The 25,410-nt window shown below is 39.6% G+C and overlaps 1 protein-coding gene across 1 annotated transcript in view; it reads left to right on the forward strand.

Moving 5' to 3' along the window:
* Positions 1-706: 706 nt before the first annotated feature.
* Positions 707-25,410, forward strand: part of ZNF652 (zinc finger protein 652) — a 48,869-nt gene continuing 24,165 nt past the window's right edge. The window contains exon 1 of the mRNA XM_037491652.2: positions 707-896. The gene's annotated coding sequence lies outside the window, so the exon portion shown is untranslated. The remainder of the gene's footprint in view (positions 897-25,410) is intronic.

The raw sequence follows: 25,410 nt of genomic DNA on the forward strand, positions 1-25,410 counted from the left end.
CCTTCACTCAGGCCACTCACGGAGGCCAGCGTCGTTTATTTATCATTTTTTTTTTTTTACTTTATTGAATAAACCAAAGGTTATTTAACTTGTGGATCTCATCCGGGCCCACTTTGCTACTTTAGGCCCCCCCCCACCCCCGGCTTCTCTTTACCTTGCCCGAACCCTAACCGCCCCTGAATTTGTGGAACCCCACATCTCCCTCCCACCCCGCGCCTTGGCTTCCTTTCAGCAGCCACGCCCCCAGACCCAGGAAGGGTGTTGCGCACGCGCAGTCCACGCCTTTACCTGGGCGCTCGGGAGTGGGCGGAGTGGGCGGAGTGGGCGGGGGGCGGGGTGGAGCGGGAGTCGGCGGTTATCTGCGCGGCGGGGCGCGCGCTGTGAGGCAGGAGGGAGAAAAGGTGCGCCCGGGCCAGCCCCGAGGGCTGCGCATGCGCGCCGCCGCGCCCCGCGGCCGGGATGCCAGGGGGCGGGCGGAGGGAGGCGTCGGGATCCCTGTTGGGCGGGGGGGCCGGCGAGGGAAAGGGGCCGCGGGCGCGCGCGCGCTCTCGCCGCCGCTCGCCCTCCCTCCCTGCCCCCTCTCCGCACACACATCCACACACGCACACCCCCTCCCCTGCCCCCCTCCCCGCGCGCCGCCCGCCCCGCCGGCCCCGCTCGCCCTCGCGCGCTCGGAAGGGAGTCGCGAGACGTCGGCGCGGCGGCCACGTAGCGCTGCGGCGGCGGCGGCGGCCAGGCCGGGTTTGCGGAGCGGCGCTGAGGACAGACGTTGGGCGGGGGAGGGGCCGGCCCGGCCGGCGGTTGTTACTCGAGCGCCGCGGCTGCAGGCCCCCCGCCGCAAGGATGGACCGCCGAGGCGGCGGTCGGGGCGGCGGAGGCGGAGGCGGCCGGCCCGGGTGAGTAGGGCCCTGCCCCCCACGCACACGCCGCGGACGCGGCGGCGCCCCCGGAGGAGCCTTCCTCCCTGCCGCCGCCGGCGGGCCGGGGCTCCGGCGCCGGCTCGACCCGCGGCCGCGGCCGCCGCGGGCACTAGGCCGGAGCCGCCCCCGGCCGGCGGGGAGGCCCGCGGCGCCGCGCTCGTGTGGCCCCACGCTCGAGCCGGGGACACCCGCCGCGGCCGCGGCCCCCCCGCCCCCCGGACCCGGGGTGGACTCCTGTTTTGCAGAGTCTCTCGCCCTGAGGCCTGAGGAGGGAGAGGCTGGGCTCGCTCGGGGGAGCGGCCGGAGGGGAGGTTTGCACCGGTCCGCCCGCGAGCATTCGCGTGCCCTGCAGCTGGTGACTTGCACCCACGGCCTCCCCCGCCCTGCGGTTGCGCCCAAACCTCCAACCCCCGCGAGTATTGTGCCGCCCGAGAGAAAATGCATCTAGTGCACACCCGCCCAGAATTCACCCCAGAGGGTAGTGCAGACCTTTCTCCACCCCCATCTCCTCCTCCCCTCCAATCAGACTCTAACTTAAGATTCTTAGATGGAAGACTCGAAAGGTAGTGACACCCCCGTTAGGTCTGCACACATGTTCATTGTCGGGGGAGGAGGTCTCCTGTAGACAGGAGAGATGCCCCTGCCTCGTCCTCGAAGTCACTCTTCACGATTGAAGATTCCATATGGTCGTCTTTGAAGAGGGCCAGTCTTTGATCATATCTAGTACATCCCTCCCCCACCACACACACGCGCGCGCGCGCACACACACACACGCATACACGCGCATACACACACACTTCCTGATTGCTGAGCAGTCCCTGTCATTGCGGATCCATTGTCATAAACGGCTTGTACCAATCAAAGGAATGTGCTTTTTGCCTTTGGAAAAGCGTCCTTTCCGCAGCCAGTTTCTCGGGATGTTCTGTGTCAGTCTGTCTTTGATTGTCCCTGTTTTTCAAGCATTATCATAGTATTTCTCTTATTTGCCTCTCCCGTGGTCCCTCAGTAATAGCTGAATGATGCTTTTCCTCCCAGTTAATTAGATACATATAGTGTGTGGGAATTTCATTAATTTTGTTGTAATGTTTAACAACTGTGATCAAGGCACAATAAATAGGGTAGTATTTTGAGAATGTCCTTTTTTTTTTTTTCTAGAGAGGGCCAAGCCCCGTATTGTTCTGGGAATGGCACTAGCACATGCTTTGTTGACAACATGTGTATGTGCTTAGAGAGGAAGATCTGCCCTGGCTGGGATGTGTTGTGAGCATGTGTGTTGAATGCAGGTGATGTTCCTGCCTGGGGGCTGATTTGAGAGTGGTAAACTCCGCTGTGAGCCTCAGTGCTGGCAGGCAGCTTGGTTGGTTGTGTTAGGACTGCACGAACTTATAGAGAAATTACCTGCAGTATAATTTTGTTTAAAAACAAAATTAAGGGCCTCCCCGGTGGCGCAGCGGTTGAGCGCTGGGTTGCGAAGCTGCCCGGCCTCTGCAGCGCCAGTTCGATCCCCGGCTGCTCCCCGGCCACCGGAGGAGAGTCCCACATGGCGCGCAGACCTCTCCTGCCGCCCGCTGCTCCCCTCAGCAGTGTACTTAGGTCCTTCTGCCTGCTCTGCTCCCCGCTCTGGCTCTGGTGAATTCTCTCACCCTCCCGCGCTTCTGACTGTACCCAGTGCATGTATAAACAAAACAAACAAACAAATAAATAACATGCCTCTATAAAAAAAAAATTAAAACAATTTTAGTGATCCTGGAAATGTCTGTTGGTTTTTAATCTTTAAGATAGTGGAAGCCCTTAGGACTTTTAGTAAAATAGCCACATAATTTTATATGCAACTATAGTCATCTTGAACCTGGTCCTGGGACCTTAGGTTGAGATCTGTTTTATACAAACGTGAAAGGAAATTGAGTTTTGTGACTTGGCTTTGGTTTGTTTCTTACAGGATTGGCATGGTGTTGGTCCTGGGCAATAAACAGCAAAGTTGTTGGATGTAGCTTCATGTTTCATTCTTTGATTACAATGAGTTAGGTATTTGTATGCTATCATTTCTCTGTCTTACTGTAAAAAGGAGATGTAAGAGTTCCAGAAAAAGTTAAAACTGGAGTCAAAACAATTTGTTTAAAAATAGCTGATTGATAATGTATGTTCTAGCACTGTGTTCTATATGTAGCAAATTTCAACAGCAAAATCAGTCAACTGTCTTATGATGCCTAGCTGGAATCTTGCTGTGTTGGTTGAGGTTGAACTGGTCCCTTAAGATTTTATCATTCCCATAGTAGAGTATTTTGTCCCATAAAGGTTCTTTCAACTCTATTAAATATGTCTTTATTAAGGGTGCCATCAGAATCATCTATTTAAAAAATTTTGTTTTAAAGGTTTTCATTGTAGTTAGGGAATTCAGTCTGCATATTTAGAATCTAGAATTAGAGATGAAAGTTGTATCATTCTATCAATAAGCAGGGAATAAATATCAGCTATTCCTGTTTTAATCACTGTGCACCCAACTTTTGCCTTTTGATTATTTTGAATCAAGAGACATTTATTTCAGCTTGTGATAGTGTTGTGATGGGCAGTGACATTAAATAAACAGTCTCCAGCTGCCCAGGAGCTTATAATTCTGACAGTATTTTTCACTGACAGAGTTCTTTGAGCCCTTCATATTGTTTTCATTGGGGGGAAAGGAGGTTCTGAAAGGCTAAGGAATTATTGGTATTACAGCTTTTTGGAAGGCATGGGAGACTTGGAATCTTGCACACACCTGAAGAATAGCATTTATTCTAATAATTATGCATTATGCTCTATGAAGTTTGAAAGCATGCTGAGATTGCGAATATTACATTTTTTTATTATCTAATAAATGTGCTTGAAGTGGCTTATATTACAGGTTATATATTTTTGTTCCTGTCATGCCTGAAGTTTTACTATTGGAAATTACTTGCCTATCTTAAACCCAAATCATTTCAAAGTGGCAAATATGTTACTTTTCTTTGTCAGCTTAGTATACTGACAGATCATTAAAATCTCAGGGGACCGTGTCCTTCCTTGATGTAATATTGCAGAACCTCTTCTAAGCAGTCACTTACCTAGTTAAACACCCACACACCACAGAGCAGCTGATCATGTAACACCTATGCTGTGAGAGCAGCTTCTGGCTGCCAGATTCAGAGCTTGGAAGCCGGAAAACAATTGCGTAGCAGTGAAACACTTAAGGAGTAGTAGTGCCAGAAGCTCACTCTCATTAATACTAACAGCTTGCTGTAGTTTCTTCCACACACTTCTTCAGACACCCTTCCCTTAGGAGGTTTCAGATCAGCAGCTCCTACTCAAGGGAAACAGCGCCTACTTTTTTCTGCAACTGTGGCTTCAAGATCTGATTCGTGGCACCCAGAGCTGTTTCCATTTCTGCTCTAAGTATGGGAAGTAATCTTGTAGTGTGGTAAGAAAAACTTTTTCAAGTCTGTAGAAAAAATTTGATTAGTAATGCTGCTGGTGTGATTTTGTTTTTTTGTTTTTTTTTTTTTTTGAATGTCTGAAGCCTAGCAAAGAAGTAAGCTGTGAAAGTAAACTTTTTTTAAATCACCCTTTTCTCAAGGGTTTTAGATAATCTCATAAAAAAAAAAAATGTGAATGTACGCTTGAGTTTCATTTCCCTTGCTCTGAAGAGTCTATTTGAGAGACAGTTAACATCCCCACCCCTGCTGGTGGATTCTCTTATATTTTGAACACTAGCCTTTGGAATTAGTTATTCTAAGGGAGGGGGATTGTATTTACTCACTGGAAACTTGAGGGTACTATAGTTTTAGGTGTGATTTTTTTTTTCCCCCTTCCAACCATTATCATCATTTCAGAGACTTAGCAGTTGAATTTACTTTGATAGAGGTGCACGGGTTTTGCAGAGTGACTTTAGCTGGGGGAGGATCAGGGAGACTGTTCTTTGGAGTTAGGCAGAACTAGGTTTGAATTAGCTCTACCATTTGCTGATTTTATGGCATTGGGCAAGTCACCTTGACCTCTCTGGTCTCAGTTTCCTCATCAACAGAGTGGGATTTGTTATAAGGATTAGAGATAATATATCTGTGCAAGCTACTAACACAGTTTTTGGTACTTGTACATATTAAGGACAATAGTATGACTTGGGTGATGTATGAATGAAACTACAGACCATTTTGGCTTACAAGATTTAGAGGTCTGGTGCTGTGATCTGCATACTTTCGTTTGTACAGATTTGGGATAAAAATTGTAAATATTTGACTTGGAGCATAACTAAGTCTTGCAGGTGCAGTGTGCTTATTGGAACTTTGATTTGTTTCTCTATGGCAAACTGAACTTGGTGGAAACAATGAAAACTGGCTCCAAATTCTGTAGTGTTACCCACAGGTTGTGCTTGTTTTAAGCCTATTCAGAGCTTATGTGGTGAAAGGCGTGTTTTAGGACATTAATATAGCTCAGTGAGTTCTGTGTCCAGAGTGGAATCACGTGAAAAGCCTTGTGTAAATTTTCATAGTTAATGTAAGTTATAAAGTGCTTGGTAGAATCCATGAAGACATTCAGTGCTTGTTTTAGTTAAACTGTTTATGTAGCAGTGATCTTTGATTTTAAAAAACACTTAATGAACATTTTCTCTTAAAGAACTCCCATTCTCTTCTGAGGTTTTGATCATAAACTGTTATTAGGACTAAGTTATCAGTGTCTTAGGCATTTTTGCTTTGTTGAGAGAAGGAAAGAAAAATAAAGACTCTCTACCTGTCAAATTTTATCAACTTTAGGCCTCTAGCTATAGATTGTATAGTTCCTCTTTTAGCCAAAAAGGCAGTTTTATGGTAGAATATGACATCTTCTTTCCATTTTTAAATATAGTTTGAGAGATTGATTACTTTGAAAGGAGGATTCAAGGGCATGTATACAGTTTCGTTCAGTACACAGCTTTGAAAAGAGGATTTCTTGGGTTCTATAGAATTAAATTTTTGCAGGATATTATGGATATCATGTGATAAGTCTGTAGGCCCACAAGAGTTACCTTGAGGTTTTTCAGATAAGTTAGACACATCAGTAATGCTTTAGGATTTACCTCAAGGGAACCTGCTAATCCTTATTTTCTTCTATTATTGAGCTACCTAGGGGCTTGCCCATCAGTGGAATCAGTCACTAATATTGGATTGCTAATAAAGAGCGGCTGGAAAATAATGGTCTTAGACTTATCTTAGATTCTGCAGAACGCTTAAAAAACTCAGTCTTGGCCAGAATGTATAGTAATAACAGCAATTATTTTATGTGAGCCTAGACTGACTAAACAAGTACAATTTATTATTTTTTATTTTTTAAAAGATTTATTTATTTATTTATTTATTTATTTATTTATTTATTTATTTATTTATTTATACAAGCACTGGGTTCAGTCAGAAGCACTGGAGGGTGAGAGAATTCACCAGAGCCAGAGCTGGGAGCTGAACAGGCAGACTGACGAAGTGCACTGCTGAGGGGAGCAGTGGGCGTGGCAGGAGAGGTCTGCGTGCCATGTGGGTCCCTTGCCTGGCGGGCGGGGATCGAACTGGCCCTGCAGAGGCTGCAGGCAGCTTCGCAACCCAGCGCCACCGGGAAGGCCCAACAAGTACAATTTAGATGATAGACTTCATTTTCTCCCCTCAACTATAGTACATTTTGCTATTTTGGGGATGGGTAGGGAGTGGTTTTTTTTTTTTTTTGATTGAACTAACATTGGTTTACAACCACACCCACCATGATTTTTTTTTTTTTTAAGATTTATTTTTATTTATTTATTTGTTTTATTTATTTATTTATTTTTTGTTTATACAAGCACTGGGTACAGTCAGAAGCGCGGGAGGGTGAGAGAATTCACCAGAGCCAGAGCGGGGAGCAGAGCAGGCAGAAGGACAGAGGTACACTGCTGAGGGGAGCAGCGGGTGGCAGGAGAGGTCTGCGCACCATGTGGGACCCTCCTCAGGTGGCCGGGGAGCAGCCGGGGATCGAACTGGCGCTGCAGAGGCTGCGGGCAGCTTCCCAACCCAGCGCTCAACCGCTGCGCCACCGGGGAGGCCCCACCATGATTTTTTTTTTAACTATTTTTTTTTTCTGTTTTACTAGAGTCAAATGACTTAGGAGATAGTTGCTTCTGTCAGCTTCTTGAGAAACCAATCAGTGTGCTTGGAAGAGAACATTGGAAGAAAACAGAAATGGAAATGATGTGAAAAATCGCTCCATAACCTGATTATTTTGGTCTTTGCTGTGCATCAGAAGGCCATAACTCCTAGCTAGATTCCACAAAGATAATACCGCCCTGGGTGAATCCTTTTGTCTTTAATGTTGATACAGTCTTTCATACTTTTAAGCTTTGGAATTTTGTTTCAGTTTTGGGGATTCAGTGGAATATAACTTCCTTTTTTTAAAAAAGATTTATTTTATTTATACAAGAACCGGGGTATAGGCCAGATGCATGGGAGGATGAGAGGATTCACCAGAGACAGAGGGGGAAAGAACAGGCAGACTGACGAAATACACTGCTGAGAGGAGCAGCGGGCGAGACAGGCGAGGTCTGCCCACCATGTGGGTTGCTCCGAGGCCTGCAGGGATCGAACGGGCACTGCAGAGGCTGCGGACAGCCTCACAGCGCTGCGCTGAACCGCCTGCACCACCAGGGAGGTCCGAAATATAACTTCTTAATTACACTGTGTGACCTAAAAAAGGAGATTGACAATTAGGCCTTTATGAATTATTTTTACTCTTTTGAATATATTGTTTTAATATATCTAAAGTAATATCAGTGGCCTATGAACATTGAAATAACTGGAAGTGTTTGGTTTTTCTTTTTTGGAAGGGGTGATGAACAAGTGTTTATTATCTCAATTTTATGAATAAAGCTGTATTTCTTCCTAATTTGTCTTAAGACTGTGATCCAAATGCCCAGGGGCTTTTCCCATATTAATATAGTATTAGAACTGGACTTTGAAGTTACCTTGCTTGAAAGGTTCTCATAGTCGAGAGTCCTACAACTTTTATTTTGGCATACAAAGCACAGAAAGTTATTTAAATTAACTCAGCAAAAGTTTGGAAAAAACCTAAATGTCCATCAATATAGAATTAGAGTTAGTTAAGTAAATTAGAACATATTATTACAATAGAATAAATTTTATATAGTTGCAAGAATAGAGAAATTCTTTATATAGTACTTTGGAAAACCAACCTTAAGCTAGACTGTAAATGAAGGAACAAGGTACATGTCCGTATAGAATGTGCTACTGTTTGTATAAAGGTTGGGTTGGGAGAATGAATATATTTGGGGATTTTTCCACATATCATAAAATAACTAAGAAAACAAGTAATCAGTTTCAGCAATTGGTTTCTAAAATTATTATTTTAGTAACTAAAAATATTGGTTGTCTGTTGTGGGTATAAACTAGGGGAAGATGCTTCACACTGTACTTTTAAAAAATGTTAGTTCAAGTAGATAGTAACACATAGGATCATAGAATTTTCTCTGTGTAATGAGCATCTAGATCAATAAGTAGATGACTGACATCCCAGAAGCGCTCTCAAGTCCTCTGCCAGTTACTGTTCTCCCAAAGGTTGCTGCTGTTCTGAATTCTATCCTCATAGATCAGTTTTGCAAGCTTTATATAGAAGTGGAATATGGTATATACCCACTTATGTATGGCTTGTTTAGTTCAAAATTGTGATTTACCCATAGCATGATATGTAACAGTAATTGTTTATTCTCATATAATATTCCATTGTTGCATATATTATAATTTGTACATGCTACCATTGACGGACACTTGGGTTATTTGTTTTGAGCTATTGTGAATAGTGCTGCTCTAGTCTATATATATGCTGCTATATATGCTGCTCTGTATTCAAAATTTTTAATCCATACGAATATACACCTATTAAATAATTTTTATTCAAAAAATTACCCCCAGCTGATCCATAGGAAAGTTAAAATGTCCTATTTTAAATTAAATACTGAAATATGTAGTGAAGTAAAATACTTTCAAACCATTTTTAGTATACTATTAAAAACCTAGCTTGGATTGTGATTGTACCCTTGCACTTTAATAACTGCTGAGGCACTATCATTTCTATTAAAGACTGCGTTGGATCAACTTTTTGCTTTAACTGCAATAATGCCATTTCCCTTCTCTTTTGACCAAATAGAAATAATGATTAAAGTATAAATTACATAGCAGTGATTCTCAACCAAGGGTAATTACTGCTCCAGGGGACATTTGGCTGTGTCTAGAAACATCTTTGGTTCTCACAAGTGGCACCCAGGTTGTGCTATTGACTACTGAGTAGAAGCCAGGGATGCTGCTGACCATCTGTCAGTGCACAGGAGAGTCCCCATAATAACTTTCTGGTATAAAGTGTCACCTGTGCTGGATTGAGACCTTGCTATTAAGGAGTTAATTACTAAATGGATACTACTAGGCAGGTAGCAATTACAACTTTGATTTTGTTAGATTTAGCAAGTGAAACTCATACCTAGTGTAGAGTAGAAATAAAGAAGGTAATTTTCTAAATAGTAAAAGGGCTTTAATATAAAGGCTGATTTTAGTATATGTTTTAGTGAAGTGATTTTTTTAATAGTCTAATTTTAGCTTCCTAGTAAGTAAATCCAGATTATCTTGGAATATAGCTGCTATCTAAAAGGTTATTCACAAAGAATGTATATATGTTACACAGCAAAGGCTCTTATGGTCATAATTTTTTCAAAAGTAGAATTTTTTTTTACTTTTTTCATCCTGTAAAAGAAAACATTTGGTTGTTTGACATAAAATATATTAAATCTTGGGCCTCCCCGGTGGCACAGCAGTTGAGCCCTGGGTTGCGAAGCTGTAGCGCCGGTTCGATCCCCGACTGCCAGGTGAGGGTCCCACATGGCGCGCAGACTTCTCCTGCCGCCCGCTGCTCCCATCAGCAGTGTACTTCCATCCTTCTGCCTGTTCTGCTCCCTGCTCTGGCTCTGGTGAATTCTCTCACCCTCCTGTGCTTCAGACTGTACCCAGTGCTTGTATGTATAAATAAGTAAATAAATCTTTAAAAAATATATATATTAAATCTTGTATTATATGGTAAATTTAAAAACTTAGCATTGCAAACTGGAAAAAATGTAAATTAAATTCAGACATGAATAGAAAAAAAAAATTACTTAAATTTCAGGTGGTTAATTTGTTCCTGTCAGGTTGTAGTAAAGGATAGATACACTTCTACTTTTGTTTCAGCTGGTTGGTATTATAACATAATCTAAAATTTAGTTTACTCTACTTTGTCCTGCCTTCCAACCTTTTTACCACCTCAAATTGGAGGTTAGATTTTTTTTTTTTCCTGTAAGGATGATTTATGTCCCTAAAGTCAGGTGGTATGCTGAGCACTAAAAGCCATGTCCCCGGAGGCTGACTGCTGCAGATCAGACAGTTCTAAGTCTAGAACTGCTGGTTATTAATTCCCTGTAGTACTGTTTCCTAGACTTGATCATAATCCATGGTAAGAAGCAGTGCATGTGCGCCCACTTCTATTCATTCACATTTATAAAATTGGGTTGAAGCAGGCACTTTGAAAAATCACTGCCCATATAGTTCTTAATAAAAAGTATGTTCTTGAGGTAGAAGCTAAGCAAAAGCTTGCTGGATAATATGGGGTTGGGAAGAGTGATAAAAGTTATACTTGGAGGTATGAGTTTGAAGTAGAAAGCTAAGAAACCTGACTTGAAGAAAATCATTGTTATTTATTATCCTTGCTGTTCAACATTACTTACTATATAGGGGGTAATTCTTAAAGACCTTAAAACTCTGAAAGTTGGATCCTCATTTTTCCTAGCATTTAAGTTATAATCTTCTAAAGGGTAGTGCACGCACACACAGGCATGCAAACATGCATGCACTGTCTCGCACTGTCTACTTATTCATTATGTTAGGTAATACTGAGAGGATTAATAAGTATATAGAAAGATTTTTTAAACTCTACAGTTCTAACCTTCTTTAACACTGAGCCTGGTTTAAACAATAATTTACTTGTGTAGAATGGCTACAGGATAAAAGGACTTGGTAGTGAATGTTCTGTTTGAAAATCAGGTTCTGAGCTTAGTCTGTATTTCAGAGCTCCATCAAAAAAGTAATCATCGGAATCTGATTTTGAAGAAGGACAAAACTTGCTTGGAATTTTCTTTCATTATTGTACCCAAATTTTTATATAATGTGTATACATGTGTATATACACAAACTCACGTGCACACATACATATTTAGCATATTTTATATTGCATTTACCATGAAATCCTCATATAACTCTTTGAGGTAGATATTTTACCAACAGGGAAATTGGCACAAAGCAGAGGTTATATAACTTGCTAAGTTGAATGTGTTCTTTTCTTGATGTTGAGATTTTGTAAGAAAAGACCCATTAAATAATTTTATTTGCTAACGGAAGACCTAGTTAAAAAAATAGAATTTAAAATCCATAAGTATTTATGATTTTAGAAGCCAGAGACCAAGTCATTTAATTTTTAAAGTAATATCCAATAAAATTGATGTTTTGGTGCACATACAGTTCTGGGAATATCAGTACAGTATAGACTCAAGTGACCACCACCATAGTCAGCCTCCAGAAGAGTTCCCCTACCCCAGGAGCTCCTCCTGCTGTGTCTCTGCATTTCTACTCTCTCTACTCTCCACCTCTGGCAACCATTGATTTGTTTTCCATCATTGAAGTTTTGTATAATGTTTTATAAATAAGATCATACAGTATGTACCTTTGAGATGGGCTTTTTTCAGCCAGCATAATGCCTTTGAGACACATCCAGGTTTTCTGTCTATCAATTGTTCATTCCTTTTTATTGCCAAGTAATATTTCATTGTGTGCTTGTACCACAGATTGTTTGTCAATTCATTAGTTCAAGGACATTTGGATTGTTTTCAGTTTTTAATGAATATGTTCAGAGCCACTGTAAACATTCATGGGCAGGTTCTCATTTATCTACAGCAAATACCTAGGAGTGGGATTGCTAAGTCATATGGTGTGTATATTTAACTTTATATAAGAAACTGCAGTTTTTCCCCCCAGAATGAGTATGCTTTTTTGTATCCACACCAGAAATGTGAAAGTTCCAGTTGTTCTGCATCTTTGTTAGCACTTAACTGCTGTCAGTATTTGTTTGGCCATTCTAATAGATATGTAGGAATAATTCATTTCAAGGTTTATGACCAGGATGTGCATGCTAAGCCCAGCTCAGTCATCAACTAGCTATTCACCTTAGAGGAGCCATCTACCTTTCTGAGCCTCTTGTTTCCTTATCTCTCATATAGTAGACAATATTGAATGTGTTTTAAGTTCTCTTGCAGCTCCATATCATTGATATGGAATGGTAAATCCATTGAGGACTTACTGTGTATTCACCCATGCTACTTACACTCCATTCCCTCCAGTTATTTTGAAGCAATTTTAGACAACACATCAGTTTATTTATAAATATAAATAAATATAAATATAGGAATTCTCTTTTAAAACAATGCCATTATCACAGTAAGTCTTCCTGAACACCATTAAGTATTCAGTCAGTGTTTTTATTTCCCACTTGACTCATAATTGTTTTTTAAACATTCAGATACAGGCTAGAATATTGAATTAGGATCCAAAGAAGAGCGATTGGTTAATGTCTCAGTTTCTTTAAATCTGTTGTCTCCTTTCTCTAGCTCTCCTTTTTTTCCTTGTAGTTTTCTGTTGAAGAATCCAGATCATTCGTCATATAGTTTCCCATAATCAGAATTTTACTGAGTTTATCCATGTTTTGTCATTTAACTTGTTCCTGAACACTTTATTTTCTGTAAGTTGGATTTTAGATCTATATACTTGATCAAATTAAGGTTCAGTTTTTCTTATGGGTCTGGGATGAGACTATTGTGGCCTATAATTCTACCAGGAGATAACACACTGCTGGTTGTTTCTTTTTTTGAGACTGCTTTCAGTCATTGATGATCTTTGCCTATATCTATTAAATTCTTTAGGGGTTGCAAAAGGACACCTAACATTATAATTTCTTCTTTAATTAATAGCCACAATATTTATGTAAAAAATTTTCCCTCAATAGTATTTCATTTCCTTAAGGTCTGCCATTCCTGTGGCAGACCAACTGTTTGACCCTTCACTTAACAGTTTTTCAAAAAAAAATGACGATTCTCTTGATAGTCTCTATAGGTGACAAATGGATTTGAGCACATTTTATGTGTTTCTACCCACTGTTATTATTAGTCCTGGTTGTCACTTAGTTGTCCTATAATTTTCCATTAGGAGACTATCAGACTTGCTCCTGAGTCTTTTTGACACAATGCTTTTGATACAAAGCAAGGTAGCCTTTGAGCCTTGCTTTCCATTATGACAAGATGTTCCATACTCATGCATTTGCTCTCTTGTTTCCTTTTAGTGCAAAATACTCAGAACCGCACTGTATTCTCAGTACTGAGCTAGACAGAGACTAGAATGTTGAAGTGGTAGTTTAGAAAAAACCTACCTTTCTTTGAGGAGCTTACAGTCTTTAAAGGTTTTATTTTTTTATTTATTTGATTTATTTACATTGGGTACATTTTGATGTGAGAGTCACAGTTTTGATAAGATTCGATTTCATTATATAACAGATAGACATCAAGTGAGAGGAATGTCTGGTTAGTAATGTGAGAATACTGTTTAGTAAAATGTAAAATGAATAAAAAAGATAAAACTTTGAAATGATATGCATTTACAAACGTTTTATAAATATATAGTTCTATCGGAACAGTAATTTGTTTTTGCATAAATGGATAATCATGTAATTTATTGTCCAGGCTGGGAGACATTTGAGATGGGTGTTATTACTAATTACTGTGGGAGAAATGGGTACAAACCAGGACTTCGCCCAGAAAATTAGGACTTAAGGCCACCCTATTTATAAACTAATTGGCAGTATTATAAGCCTCCAGAGACCAGCAGTCACATCCATCAAGTGATCAGTAAGTCATTGCTCAATGTCACTAAAAATCTGCCACTAGGCCTTAGTTTCCTCCTTTTATAAAAAAGAAAAATACTTATTTGACAAGAACTTTGTGATTCTTAGATTTTTTTTAAAAATGGGGGGGCCTCCCCAGTGACGCAGCAGTTGAGCGCTGGGTTGCGAAGCTGCCCGCAGCTTCTGCAGCGCTGGTTCAATCTCCAGCTGCTGGGCGAGGCTCCCACATGGTGCACAGACCTCTCCTGCCGCCCGCTGCTCCCCTCAGCAGTGTACTTTGTCGGTCTGCCTGTTCTGTTCCCTGCTCTGGCTTTGGTGAATTCTCTCACCCTCCTGTGCTTCTGACTGTACCCAGTGCTTGTATAAGTAAATAAATAAATCTTAAAAAAAATAATAAAAAAAGGGGGGGAGGGAGTGGTTGTTTTGTTTCTGTGATCAACTATCTTTGGTTGCTTTGCGCTGAACAATATGCCCAAAGTACTGATAGAAAATTTTCATTGATGTGCATTGGTATGGAAAATGTTCCAGTTTTGGTAATATTTACATTACTAATTAAAATATTTTCTTCAACATAGAGGAAAGGGAATTACACTTAGTCCTGTGACCCAAGCCCCTCTGACTGAACAACCTGCTCGGTCGTATTGTCTTGACCACTCATTGGGTTTGGGTTACAACAAAAATTTTTAAAAAATAATAAGCAAATATTTACTCAGGTTTTTCTTTTATTATATCTACTTATAGCATATATAGTATAAAGGTTGTAGGTTTTTAAATTTTTTTTTTAAGATTCATTTATTTAATGCATACAAGAGCTAGGGTACAGGCCAGAGGTGTGGGGAGTGAGAGGATTCACCAGAGACAGAGCAGGGAACAGAACAGGCAGATTGACCGAAGTACACTGCTGAGGGGAGCAGCGGGCAAGCCAGGAGAGGTCTGCTGCGCCATGTGGGTTGCTCTGTGGCTGGGGATTGAACTTGTGCTGCAGAGGATGCAGACAGCCTCATAGGTTGTGTCTTAACCCCTTGCACCACCAGGGAGACCCCTGTGGTTTTCTTTAAATTAAGAAAAGCATTGTATAAAAATCATCCCCTCCACGTAAATGTTTCCTCCACCTCCTCATTTGCCTGCAAGTCATGAGTTGTTCGTTTTCTTTTGGGCTCAGTGCCTTTGCTGTCATAGACTCACTTTTTAGACATTCCAGTGCAGTTAAAATATAAATCTCTAAAGTGAATATTGTTACTGATTAATTTATTTTATACCCTAAAAGTAACTTCTCTGGAGTTTATGGAGAGATAGTGCTTTGAAGCAAGTTGTTCATTCAGAAATGTGGATGTTTGGGATTTTTTTTACTGTACTGAAATATGCAGTCTTCACAATTTAATATGGGGAGCCATATTCTGGGAGATGCTATTTAATAATTCTGTGTGAAGAAAAATCTTTGTATATTTGACATCTTCCCTCAACTTTCCCTGCTCAGGTTAGTACTGATCAGTTATTGTGCCAAGAAGCAAATAGCTAAGAATAATTTTGGTGGGTTTTTTTTAACATTTTATTTTATTTTATTTTATTTTATTTTATTATTTATGCGTACAAGAACTGGGGTACAGGCCAGAGGTGGAGGGGGCTGTGAGAGGATTCACCAGAGACAGAGTGGGGAACAGAACAGGCAGATTGACCGAAGTACACTGCTGAGGGGAGCAGCGGGCAAGTCAGGAGAGGTCTGCTGCGCCATGTGGGTTGCTCCTTGGTGGGCCGGGGATCGAACTCATACTGCAGAGGCTGCGATTGCTTCATAGTGTGGTGCTTAACCCTTTGCACCACCAGGAAGGGCCAAGAGAAAATGTTTGGTGTTATTACACCAATGACAAACAGGTTTGTCAATATGACATGTGTGTGTGTGAATATGTATTTGTATGCATATGTATTCATAAGAGCTGTGCTTGTCTTCCCTTAAACTGAAGAGTTGAGATGTGTTGTAGCAATATGTATTGCTTTTTCATCCCTCTCCCCTTCTTTACCTGTTATGTGGCATTTAATGAAAACTTGCTAGAAAGTTGCAGATCCCTTGAGGGCAACAAACACTATACTCAAAATGAAACTAGGTTACTGTTTCTGCAACATGCAGTGGTTTGTATCAAAAGCTGCTTTGGGCTTAACTTTGAAATTATCCTCTTTTCTTTGAAGTGGTCATATTTTAATTTGGAGTGGTTTTAGATTTTAAGAATTTCCTGAACTAAGCATAAAAATGTTTTAACATTTTCTTATGTGGTGATTGTGTATACAAGTTTATAGAAAGCTTATCTCCAGACATTTTTTCATTAAAACTAAAGGAGAAAAGGACTTCAAATCCAAGAAAGCATTGAAGACTTGAAAGTGTAGGAAGATTTTCAAACTGGTTTTAGGCAACTGGTAATAGATTTCCTTAGCTTTTAAAATGTCTGGATTTTTTTGGTTTAGTACTTTGAATTTGTGTTTTGATATTGGAATCATCTTTGTAATATAACCAAGAGAAAGTTAGACACTTTTTGTTTGCTATTTATTACTACTTTTAATAAGGTATCTATCTTGTTTTCTCTGGTTGATACATTCTGAAGGTGGAACTTAAGGTTGTAATAACTTTATCATACTCAGTCTTGTATATATAAACTTTTAAAAGCTTAATGAAACAAACACTGTAAAGAATTCCAAAATGTTTTCTTGTAATAGAATTCTTTTGTGATTAGAGGTATTCCTTCACATCAACATTTAAACATACTCAAGTTTCTCCCATCTTTAAAACCCAAGCTCAGACCTTTTCTCTGTTTTGAGCCCCCTCCAACTTCTGTTCTCAGCTTCCATTCCCTCTGTATCACACTTGCAGTGCAGCTAGTTGAGAAGGCCCCACAGCTAGTGAGTGACAGCTAAAGAACTCAGCCAAGTCTGGACCCTTAACCATACACTAATAACTCAGTACTACTGCTTTCTCAGGCCAGTGGAAGGACAGGGGGCCTTCATGCTAAAGAAGTATTCAGTCACTAAAATCAGTGGTCACTCTTCTATGTCTTACTCAATGCTAGCAGCATATGATACAGTTGCCCAGTTCTTTCTTCCATTTTTTTAAACTCCCATGACTTCTATACATTGCAGTTTAGTGGTTTTGTTTTACCTAAATGTTAATTTCTCCTCTCTTTGTTGGCTTTTTCTTCTCTGATCTCAGGGTACCTTTCTCCATTTGCTCTATCTTTCTAGCCCCCAAATTTAAATTCTCTTTGTATGCTGATATCTCCCAAATATATAACTGTAGTTCTGGCTTCTCCCCTAATCTACATACTTCTCTATCCAAATGATTACTTATACATGTCTAATTTATATCTGAAACATGATTGCATAAATTAGGATGCTTTGCATGTCAAATGATAGAAAATCCAATTCAAGATAATTAAAAAATAAGGAAAAATTATCAGTACACGTAGCAAGATGCCTCAGTCCGGGATTGGTTTAATCTTTGATTCAGTAACATTATTAAGGACCCAGGTTCTTCCCATTTTTCTTTTCTGCCATGTGTCCATCATGGATGCACCATGAGTTCTGCAACACCAGGCATCACATCCATGTAACACAACTTTCAGCAGAAGGGAGTGGTTATTGTTTACACTTTTTACAAGTTTGGAAATCTTTCTCACAAACCTCTCATAAGATTTCCACAAAGTATCACTGTCCAGAACTTGGTTTTTGGCCTCACTTCTGAACCAGTTACTAGTAGTCAGAATATTAACATATAAACAACTTTCAATACAAAGTAGAATGAAGTACGTATAATAGAGGCAGGAGCAATAGGGTGGAAATATACATGGGAGAAGTGATGGGCCGGGGAGTTTCAGAAAGCATACATGTGTTTGAACTGAGTGTTGAAAGAGAAGTGAGATTTAGCCAGAGGGAAGGAAATAGGGTATTCTTGACTAAAGGCAGGATATACTCATGACTGCCAGAGAAATCATATGGCATGCTCAGGGAACATTGAGTACACTCTGGGGATGGTGTGTAGGGATCATGGAGGAAAAGGGTTAGAAAGGTGAGGTGAGGGGGTCTAATTTTTTTTTTAGTGTGTGGGACCCTCACCTGCGGCCGGGGAATGAACCGGCGCTACAGAGGCTGTGGGCAGCCTCGCAGCCCAGGGCTCAACCGCTGCGCCACCAGGGGAGGCCCAAGGGGGTCTAATCTTGAAGAAGGTTTGGACTTAAATTTTTTTGCAGTGGTTGTTGTAAAGGAATTTTAGCAATACTTAGCCAAAAAACTTAGTCATTGTGCAAAAGATGGAATTAGATATACTGACTCTGAATGTGAACCAGATTGTTTTAACAGTAATTTTAAATACACATACACACACTAGATATTGGAATGGAAATTCAAATTATCCAAATCATCTTTGATCCTTTTCTTTATCTTTCACCTGTAGGGAACAAATTTGGTTGATTTTCCTTTTTTTCCCCCCCTCTCAACCATCTTCAGTGATGCTCGTATTTCTCAGCCTTCTTCTGATCAAAACTCTGTATTTTCTGTCCCTGCTTTGTATTTAAAACCTTATCATCTGATGATCCCCAGTAAGAGTCCTCTGGTTAGGCCTGTGTCTTCATCAGCCCCTGAGCGTACTATGCCTATTCATGATGACCGCGGTACTGGTGTGGCCCTCTCCTCAACCTGACTCTCAGTTTACTCTCTGCCTATTCACATGCCTCCCTTTCTCCAGGACCTGGCTCAGTTCTCATGCTCTTTCCGGAGCCTGCCCAATTTCCATCTTTCTTGTCCTTTTAAATAATTGTATTTAAAATAATGTCATTTGTTTCATTTGGCAGTTACGATTTATTTTTCATAAGTCGTATGTGTACAGGTCTTGCTTCCCAAACAAATTCTAAACTTGTGAAGGTTAGAGACAATGCAATATTATTTGAAGAAATAAATAAGTATATATCTTCTTATATGAGATTCTTAGCACCTTGCATGTAGATGATAGAGTTTGTGGTAATTGGACAGAAAACAGTGTACAAACCCCTTTTAAATTGAGATATTTATGGTTTTTAGTGTATTCACAAGCTTGTACAATCATTACCAATATCTAATTCCAGAACATTTTCATTACTTCAGAGAGAAACCTGGAACCGCTATCACTACCTCCAGCTCCTGTCTCTGTGAATCTGCTTATTCTGACCTTTTCATACCCATGAAATCAGATAGTGTGTAGTCATTTGTGCCTGACTTTTTTCCCCTTAGCTTTGTGTTTTCAGGATTCATCTATGTTGTAACACATTTCAGTACTTCGTTCCTTTTTATGACTATCAATATTCCATTGTGTTGATATATATTTATGCACACACTCATCAGTTGATGCCTATTTGGCCCTTTCCACATTTTTGCCCATTATGAGTAAAGTTGTTACATTTCTATGCAATTTTTTGTGTGAATGTATGTTTTCAGTTTTCTTGAATTTATGCCTACGAGTAGAATTGTAGAGTGATATGTTAACTCTATGTCTAACTCTTTGAGGCTCTGCCAGACTGCTTTTGAAAGTGGCTGTACCAGCTTAAATTCCCATCAGTAGTGTATAAGTCTTCTGATTTCTCCATATCATGGCTAACACTTGCTACTTTCCAGTTTTGTTTTTTTTTTCTTAAATTATAGCACTCCAGGTATCTATGATGTGGTTTTGATTTGCAGTCTCAACTGACCAAAGATATTTAGCACCTTTTTATGTACATATTGGCTATTTGTCTGTTCAAATGCTTTACCCACTTAAAAAATTGGACTTTTATTGTTGTCTTTTTATTGTTCAATTGCAAGAATTCTTTGTATATTCTGGATAGGTGACCTTTGGCAGATCTGTGATTTGGAAGTATTTTTTTTCCATTCTGTAGAATGTTTCTTTTTTTTAATCTCCCTCTCCCTCTTTAATTTCTTTTTTTTTTTTTTTTTTTTTTTTTTAAATAGAGGCATGTTTATTTATTTATTTATTTATTTGTCTGTTTGTTCTGTTTACACATGCACTGGGTACTCCCTCTTTAATTTCTTAATAGAGTCCTTTGTCACATAAAACTTTCTTAAATTGACCAAGTTCATTGTATACTTTGTTTATATGCCTATTTCATTTTTTTAAACTTACTTTCCCTTTCTAGTCTTTTCCTTTTATCTTCTTCACTTCAAGGTCACTGTGGAAAAAATGCATGCAGCAGATTCTAAAATCACATAAATCTCTGTTCTGCTGTCCACGCCTATAACTGGTTTTCTCAAATGTGGAAGGAGAAAGGAGCCAACATTAAAAGCCCCCTATATGCTGGAAACAGCCTATGTTATCACATTAAGTGTGGCTACTCTAGTTTTATAGAGAACACTCTAAGATTAGGTGGGAGTAATTGCTTTGTCCAAGCTTGATACACCTGGCTAAATAGCATAGTGGGGTTCATACTGAGATCTTTTACTCTACATATATTATTGATGTTACTCATCATTGTGCTTTTATTCAGTTGTTACTGCATTTATGACTATAGATGTGATGGAGACATTAGGAGAAAAAGGAGTTGGAGGATGAGTGAAAGAGGTAGGGAAAATTTTAATTGCAAAACCTAATCTGGGGAGGGTGCCCAGTGGCCTGCAGTGGGGAATTATGGTGGGTGTGGTGTGGTAACAATATTTGAATAGGTGTGAACCTGTTTTCCTACATCATATACATTGTTATAAACCAGTGTTACCACAATTAAAAAAGTTACAGGAAAAAAATCCCTAATCTAAATGTGCATTGCAAATATTTAAAAGTAAAATCTGCTCAATGACGGGATTCTCACACTAGTTTCAGACCCCTGTAGGATGCATGGATGGCTTTCTGGAAATGGGCAAGCACCTTGAAACTACATGTAAAATTTTGTGTGTTCATTTTTCTGAGAGATTTGTCATTTCCAAAGATTCTCAAAAATTTAAGACTTGCTTCGAAAGAGAAAAATATACAGACTTACAGTAAGGAATCGGGAGGGAGTATGTTAGCAATTTGTCCTTTTTCCATTGGTCATGTCTTGGGTATGTTATGGTTTGGGTTAAACTTCCATCTGGCTGCAGATTTTTTTGTTTTAGACTATTTGTTTATACCTCTTGGTTTAGACTAATTCGGTTAAACATTTTTCCAAGTGTTAATTTTTGAAGTGTCAAAAAAAATTTTTAATGAGAAAACAGTAACAGTTCTTTGTCTTTTTTGGTAGGTCAAATATTTAAATTCCAGTAGTTCCTGATGTTCACACATCTTAAGTATTTGTGATTTTTGTTTTTGCAAAATATAGGGGTTTATTGAGGACATTTATATTATTTTTACTTTATAACTGCGTTTTTAATTCAAGTTCATGATGGTGTACTTAAGTTGACATAGGCCTCTCATGGTGGTTTATCCACAGTGTGGGCATCCATACCTGCTAAATATCTCAGTTCTAACCTAAAGCTTTACCTTAATTGTTTAACAAAAGGTAAATTCACAAGATCTTTTAGGTCTCTTGATTTTTCTTAATAAAGCTAATAGGCAGGATATCAGTTAATAATGATCAAGGTACTCACATTAATGACCATTTGAAAATAGACTACTGCATTAAATAATTGCATTCCGTGAAGTAACCTTCACGGTCAAGAAGGCTAGACTGAGGGGCCTTGCTGGTGGCGCAGGGGTTAAAATCTCAGTGCTATCAAGCTATCACCAGCCACTGAGGCATGAGTTCCATCATGAGTTTCATCCCAGGCCAAGGAACTAACCCACATGATGAAACAGACCTCTCCTGCTTCCCTCAGCAGTGTGTTTCAGTAGATCTGCCTGTTCCTCTCCACTCTGTCTCTGGTGAATCCTCTCTTAACCCTCCCCCAAACCTCACACCTCTGGCCTGCACCCCAGTTCTCTTATGCATAAATATATATATTTTTTAAAAGAAGGCTAGACTGAGACCTACTAAGATTATGTATCTTGTGGATATGTTCTTCTGGTTGTTTGAAGGGCACTGAATTTTATTTAAGCATTCATGTAGCCAAGACTTTAATTTTTATTTTAATAGAAAAGATAACAATAATACAAAACTCTTCTTTCAAAAATAACTATATTGTTTAAATTATATACTCCTGTCCATAGATTATGTTTGTGAATTGAATTGAATAGTAGAAGGATGTTTTGCATCTTGCAGTGTAGCCTACTAGCCTTCGATTTCTTCTTTGGCCCTCGGGGGTTATTGGTGAAAGTTAAGGTTGCTTAAACTGACTGTGTGATGAGTAATGCACATTAGTTTTTATTGTCTTATATGGAAATGTGGAGACTGTTGATGCTTGAAGGTAATTAGGTAGTACCTAGGAGGAGTACCTCTCTTTTGTCCTCTTCCAGTAGCTTCACTTACATGTTATTGAGGAAACACAATGGCAGTCTCATTTAAATGCATGTGTAAAAAACTACAGTGAAATTTTATTTTAATGAAAGCTTTGTCTAAAACTGAAGGTGACAGGCATTTCTTAATTCCATTTCTTACAGATTAATGGATTAGATGAACTCCTTGAAAAATAATTGTTTGACATACTAAGTTTTATTTGATAAGTCTCCATTAAAATTAGTTGTGGGCCTCCCCGGTGGCGCAGCGGTTGAGCGCGGGGTTGCGAAGCTGCCCGCAGCCTCTGCAGCGCAGGTTCGATCCCCGGCTGCTCCCAGGCCACCAGAGGAGGGTCCCGCATGGCGCGCAGACCTCTCCTGCTGCCCACTGCTCCCCTCAGCAGTGTACTTCGTTCCTTCTGCCTGCTCTGCTCCCCACTCTGGCTCTGGTGAATTCGCTCACCCTCCCGCACTTCTGACTGTACCCAGAATAAATAAATAAATAAATAAATAAATAAATAAATAAATAAATAAATAAATAAATATTTTTTAAAAAATAAAATAAAATAGAATTAGTTGTATTTTCCAAATATATAAAATATAGGCATCTAAAAACACTTTATAATGTTTATCCAAAATATGGCCCAATCATCTGTTTCATTTGAGGTTTTGTTTGTTATAAAGTTGGCTTTTATAGGTAGGTGGTGTTGTTGGCTTTTCTAATGCATCCTGGGGAGGTTTGTGAGGACCTTTGAAAATGGACACTTATAGTATGGCACTGATCCTGTGATCTAGAACCTTTCTCACTATAAATTTTGTGTCTGTAATTTCCACTTTACATTCCAACGCTAAAGTCCCCAAACTTATTTAGCAAATGTTAACAATTTTGTTGTAAGAAAATGAACTAAAGCATAATATAAATTTTTATTCTTCAGTTTGTCTAAATGGTTCTTGTAAAACAAACTACAGATGGATCAGATTGAAAACTGAAATGTATCCATGTGAATTAATCTAACATTCAGAGCATTCTGAAGGGAGGTGTGAATTCCACTAGCTGAGGATAAAGTATAAGGCCTTGAATGCTATGCTGGAATTTTATTTTTTTTACTTTGTGTTACACAGGTGTTTATTTGTTCAAGATCTAAGTCTATCTTTTAAGATAATCGTTGTTTTCCATTAGTTCAGTAGGAGATGGGGTAAACTTTGGGACTAGGAGTTAGAAAACCAGAATTCTAGCCCTTGCTGCATCACTTCCCGCCTGTGGCAAAAGGAGTGAACTCAGCTCCAAGTCATTGCAGGAAAGTGATGCTTAGATGTTTATTTCCTCTTTTCATATAATGTTTCTTGTATGCAACTTGCCTACCTACCTCCCTTATCTCTTTGACTCCTGGTTGTTTGTCAAGACTAGCTACAGCTTTTTCTTATTTCTGAAACTTCTTTTGACATATCCACCATCTTTTACACCAGTTAGTCATCTCCTTTTTGGCACAGCCACTTTGCATGATAGATATAGGTGAGTGTGTTTATTTAAGAAATACTTTTTTTTTTAATAGAGGCATGTTTTATTTATTTATTTATTTGTTTGTTTGTTTTGTTTATACATGCACTGGGTACAGTCAGAAGCGTGGGAGGGTGAGAGAATTCACCAGAGCCAGAGCGGGGAGCAGAGCAGGCAGAAGGACCGAAGTACACTGCTGAGGGGAGCAGCGGGCGGCAGGAGAGGTCTGCGCGGCAGGAGAGGTCTGCGCACCATGTGGGACCCTCCACCGGTGGTTGGGGAGCAGCCGGGGATCGAACCGGCGCCGCAGAGGCTGCGGGCAGCTTCGCAACCCAGCGCTCAACCGCTGCGCCACCGGGGAGGCCCATTTAAGAAATACTTTTAATAGTGCTTACTACTACTAAGTATATACATATAATTCATTTAATCCCAGGAACAATCAGTCCCATAAAAGAAATACTAATTTAACCAAATACTAATTTAACCAATACAGAAAATGAGGCAAAGAAAGGTTAATTTGACCCATAAAATAAAACTAATCATCTTACTAGTTCTTTCATTAAAAATCTTTGGTGGCTGTCCTGCCATTCATATAAACTACAAACTCTTCAGTCCAGCCTCCAAGGTTTTCTACAATATAGCAACAGTTCACCTACTTTGCCTCCTCTCCTTTCCACAGCCCTGTGTTCTAGCAAAACTAAATAACTTAAAATTTCTCCTATTCAGGAATATACTCTGCTATTATCCCATTCTGATTTTTCCACAAGAAATTACTTTTTCTGCCTTCATTTCTTACTTTGTAAAACCTACCTGCTGTTGAAGCTTTTCTGAAATGTACTCACCATCTTTTAATAGTTGTGATTTCTCTCTCTTTGAAACTTTCAGATTTCTACTTAAAAAAACTCATATTAAGCATAAATAAATAATTGACCCCCCAAAGACTTAGAGATTAGTTGTTTGGCAAATGTGTCATTAACATACTTTACTATTGGGAAGAAAGAAGTGAGTAGCCTTGTGCAAAAGCATCTGATTAAAGTACCAGACCATTATTTCTGTCACAGATATGATCCTGTTGACTCTTCCTCTAGTGGATCCTTTTTGGGAAAGAACTTTGCTGAGTGCATTTATCTTTCCCTTCTTGTTCCTTTCCATGTCTTGGTGGTTTTAGTTTTGGCCTGATCCTCATAGATAGATGTATGTTTGAGAAACTTTTCCATTCAGCAGGAAAGGGACTGGCAGTGCATGGCTAGTTTGGAGACAGGTCAGTGGTCATGCTTCTGAAGGTGGTGGAATAAGCAGAGGTGGCAGACTGACACCATGCCTCACAAGTAGCCCTTCTAACTTGAAAAGACTTTGAATGCATGAAGAGAACGTGTAGGTAAATATTTTAATAGGAAAAAAACCTGTTGACTTTGTCAAAAATTAACTATTAAAACTTTTTAGGGAACAAAAATTATTTTCCTTTTAAAGCTAAATTTAAAGAAACACTCTTGAAGACAGTGTAAAGTTACTTCCCGGAAGCTTTTAGAGTGCTGGGAGTAGTAGTTCTCAATTTATATGCCCCAAAGACCCACACCACATTACCCCCCAAGTTATATTACATTCATTTTAGCAAGACACTAAGGAACAAGTACTTTGTTTTGTGATTTATTCTATGA

The sequence above is a fragment of the Talpa occidentalis genome, unplaced genomic scaffold, assembly GCF_014898055.3.
Source record: "Talpa occidentalis isolate TD23 unplaced genomic scaffold, MPIMG_talOcc4v2.1 talOcc4.7, whole genome shotgun sequence".
Taxonomy (NCBI): domain Eukaryota; kingdom Metazoa; phylum Chordata; class Mammalia; order Eulipotyphla; family Talpidae; genus Talpa; species Talpa occidentalis.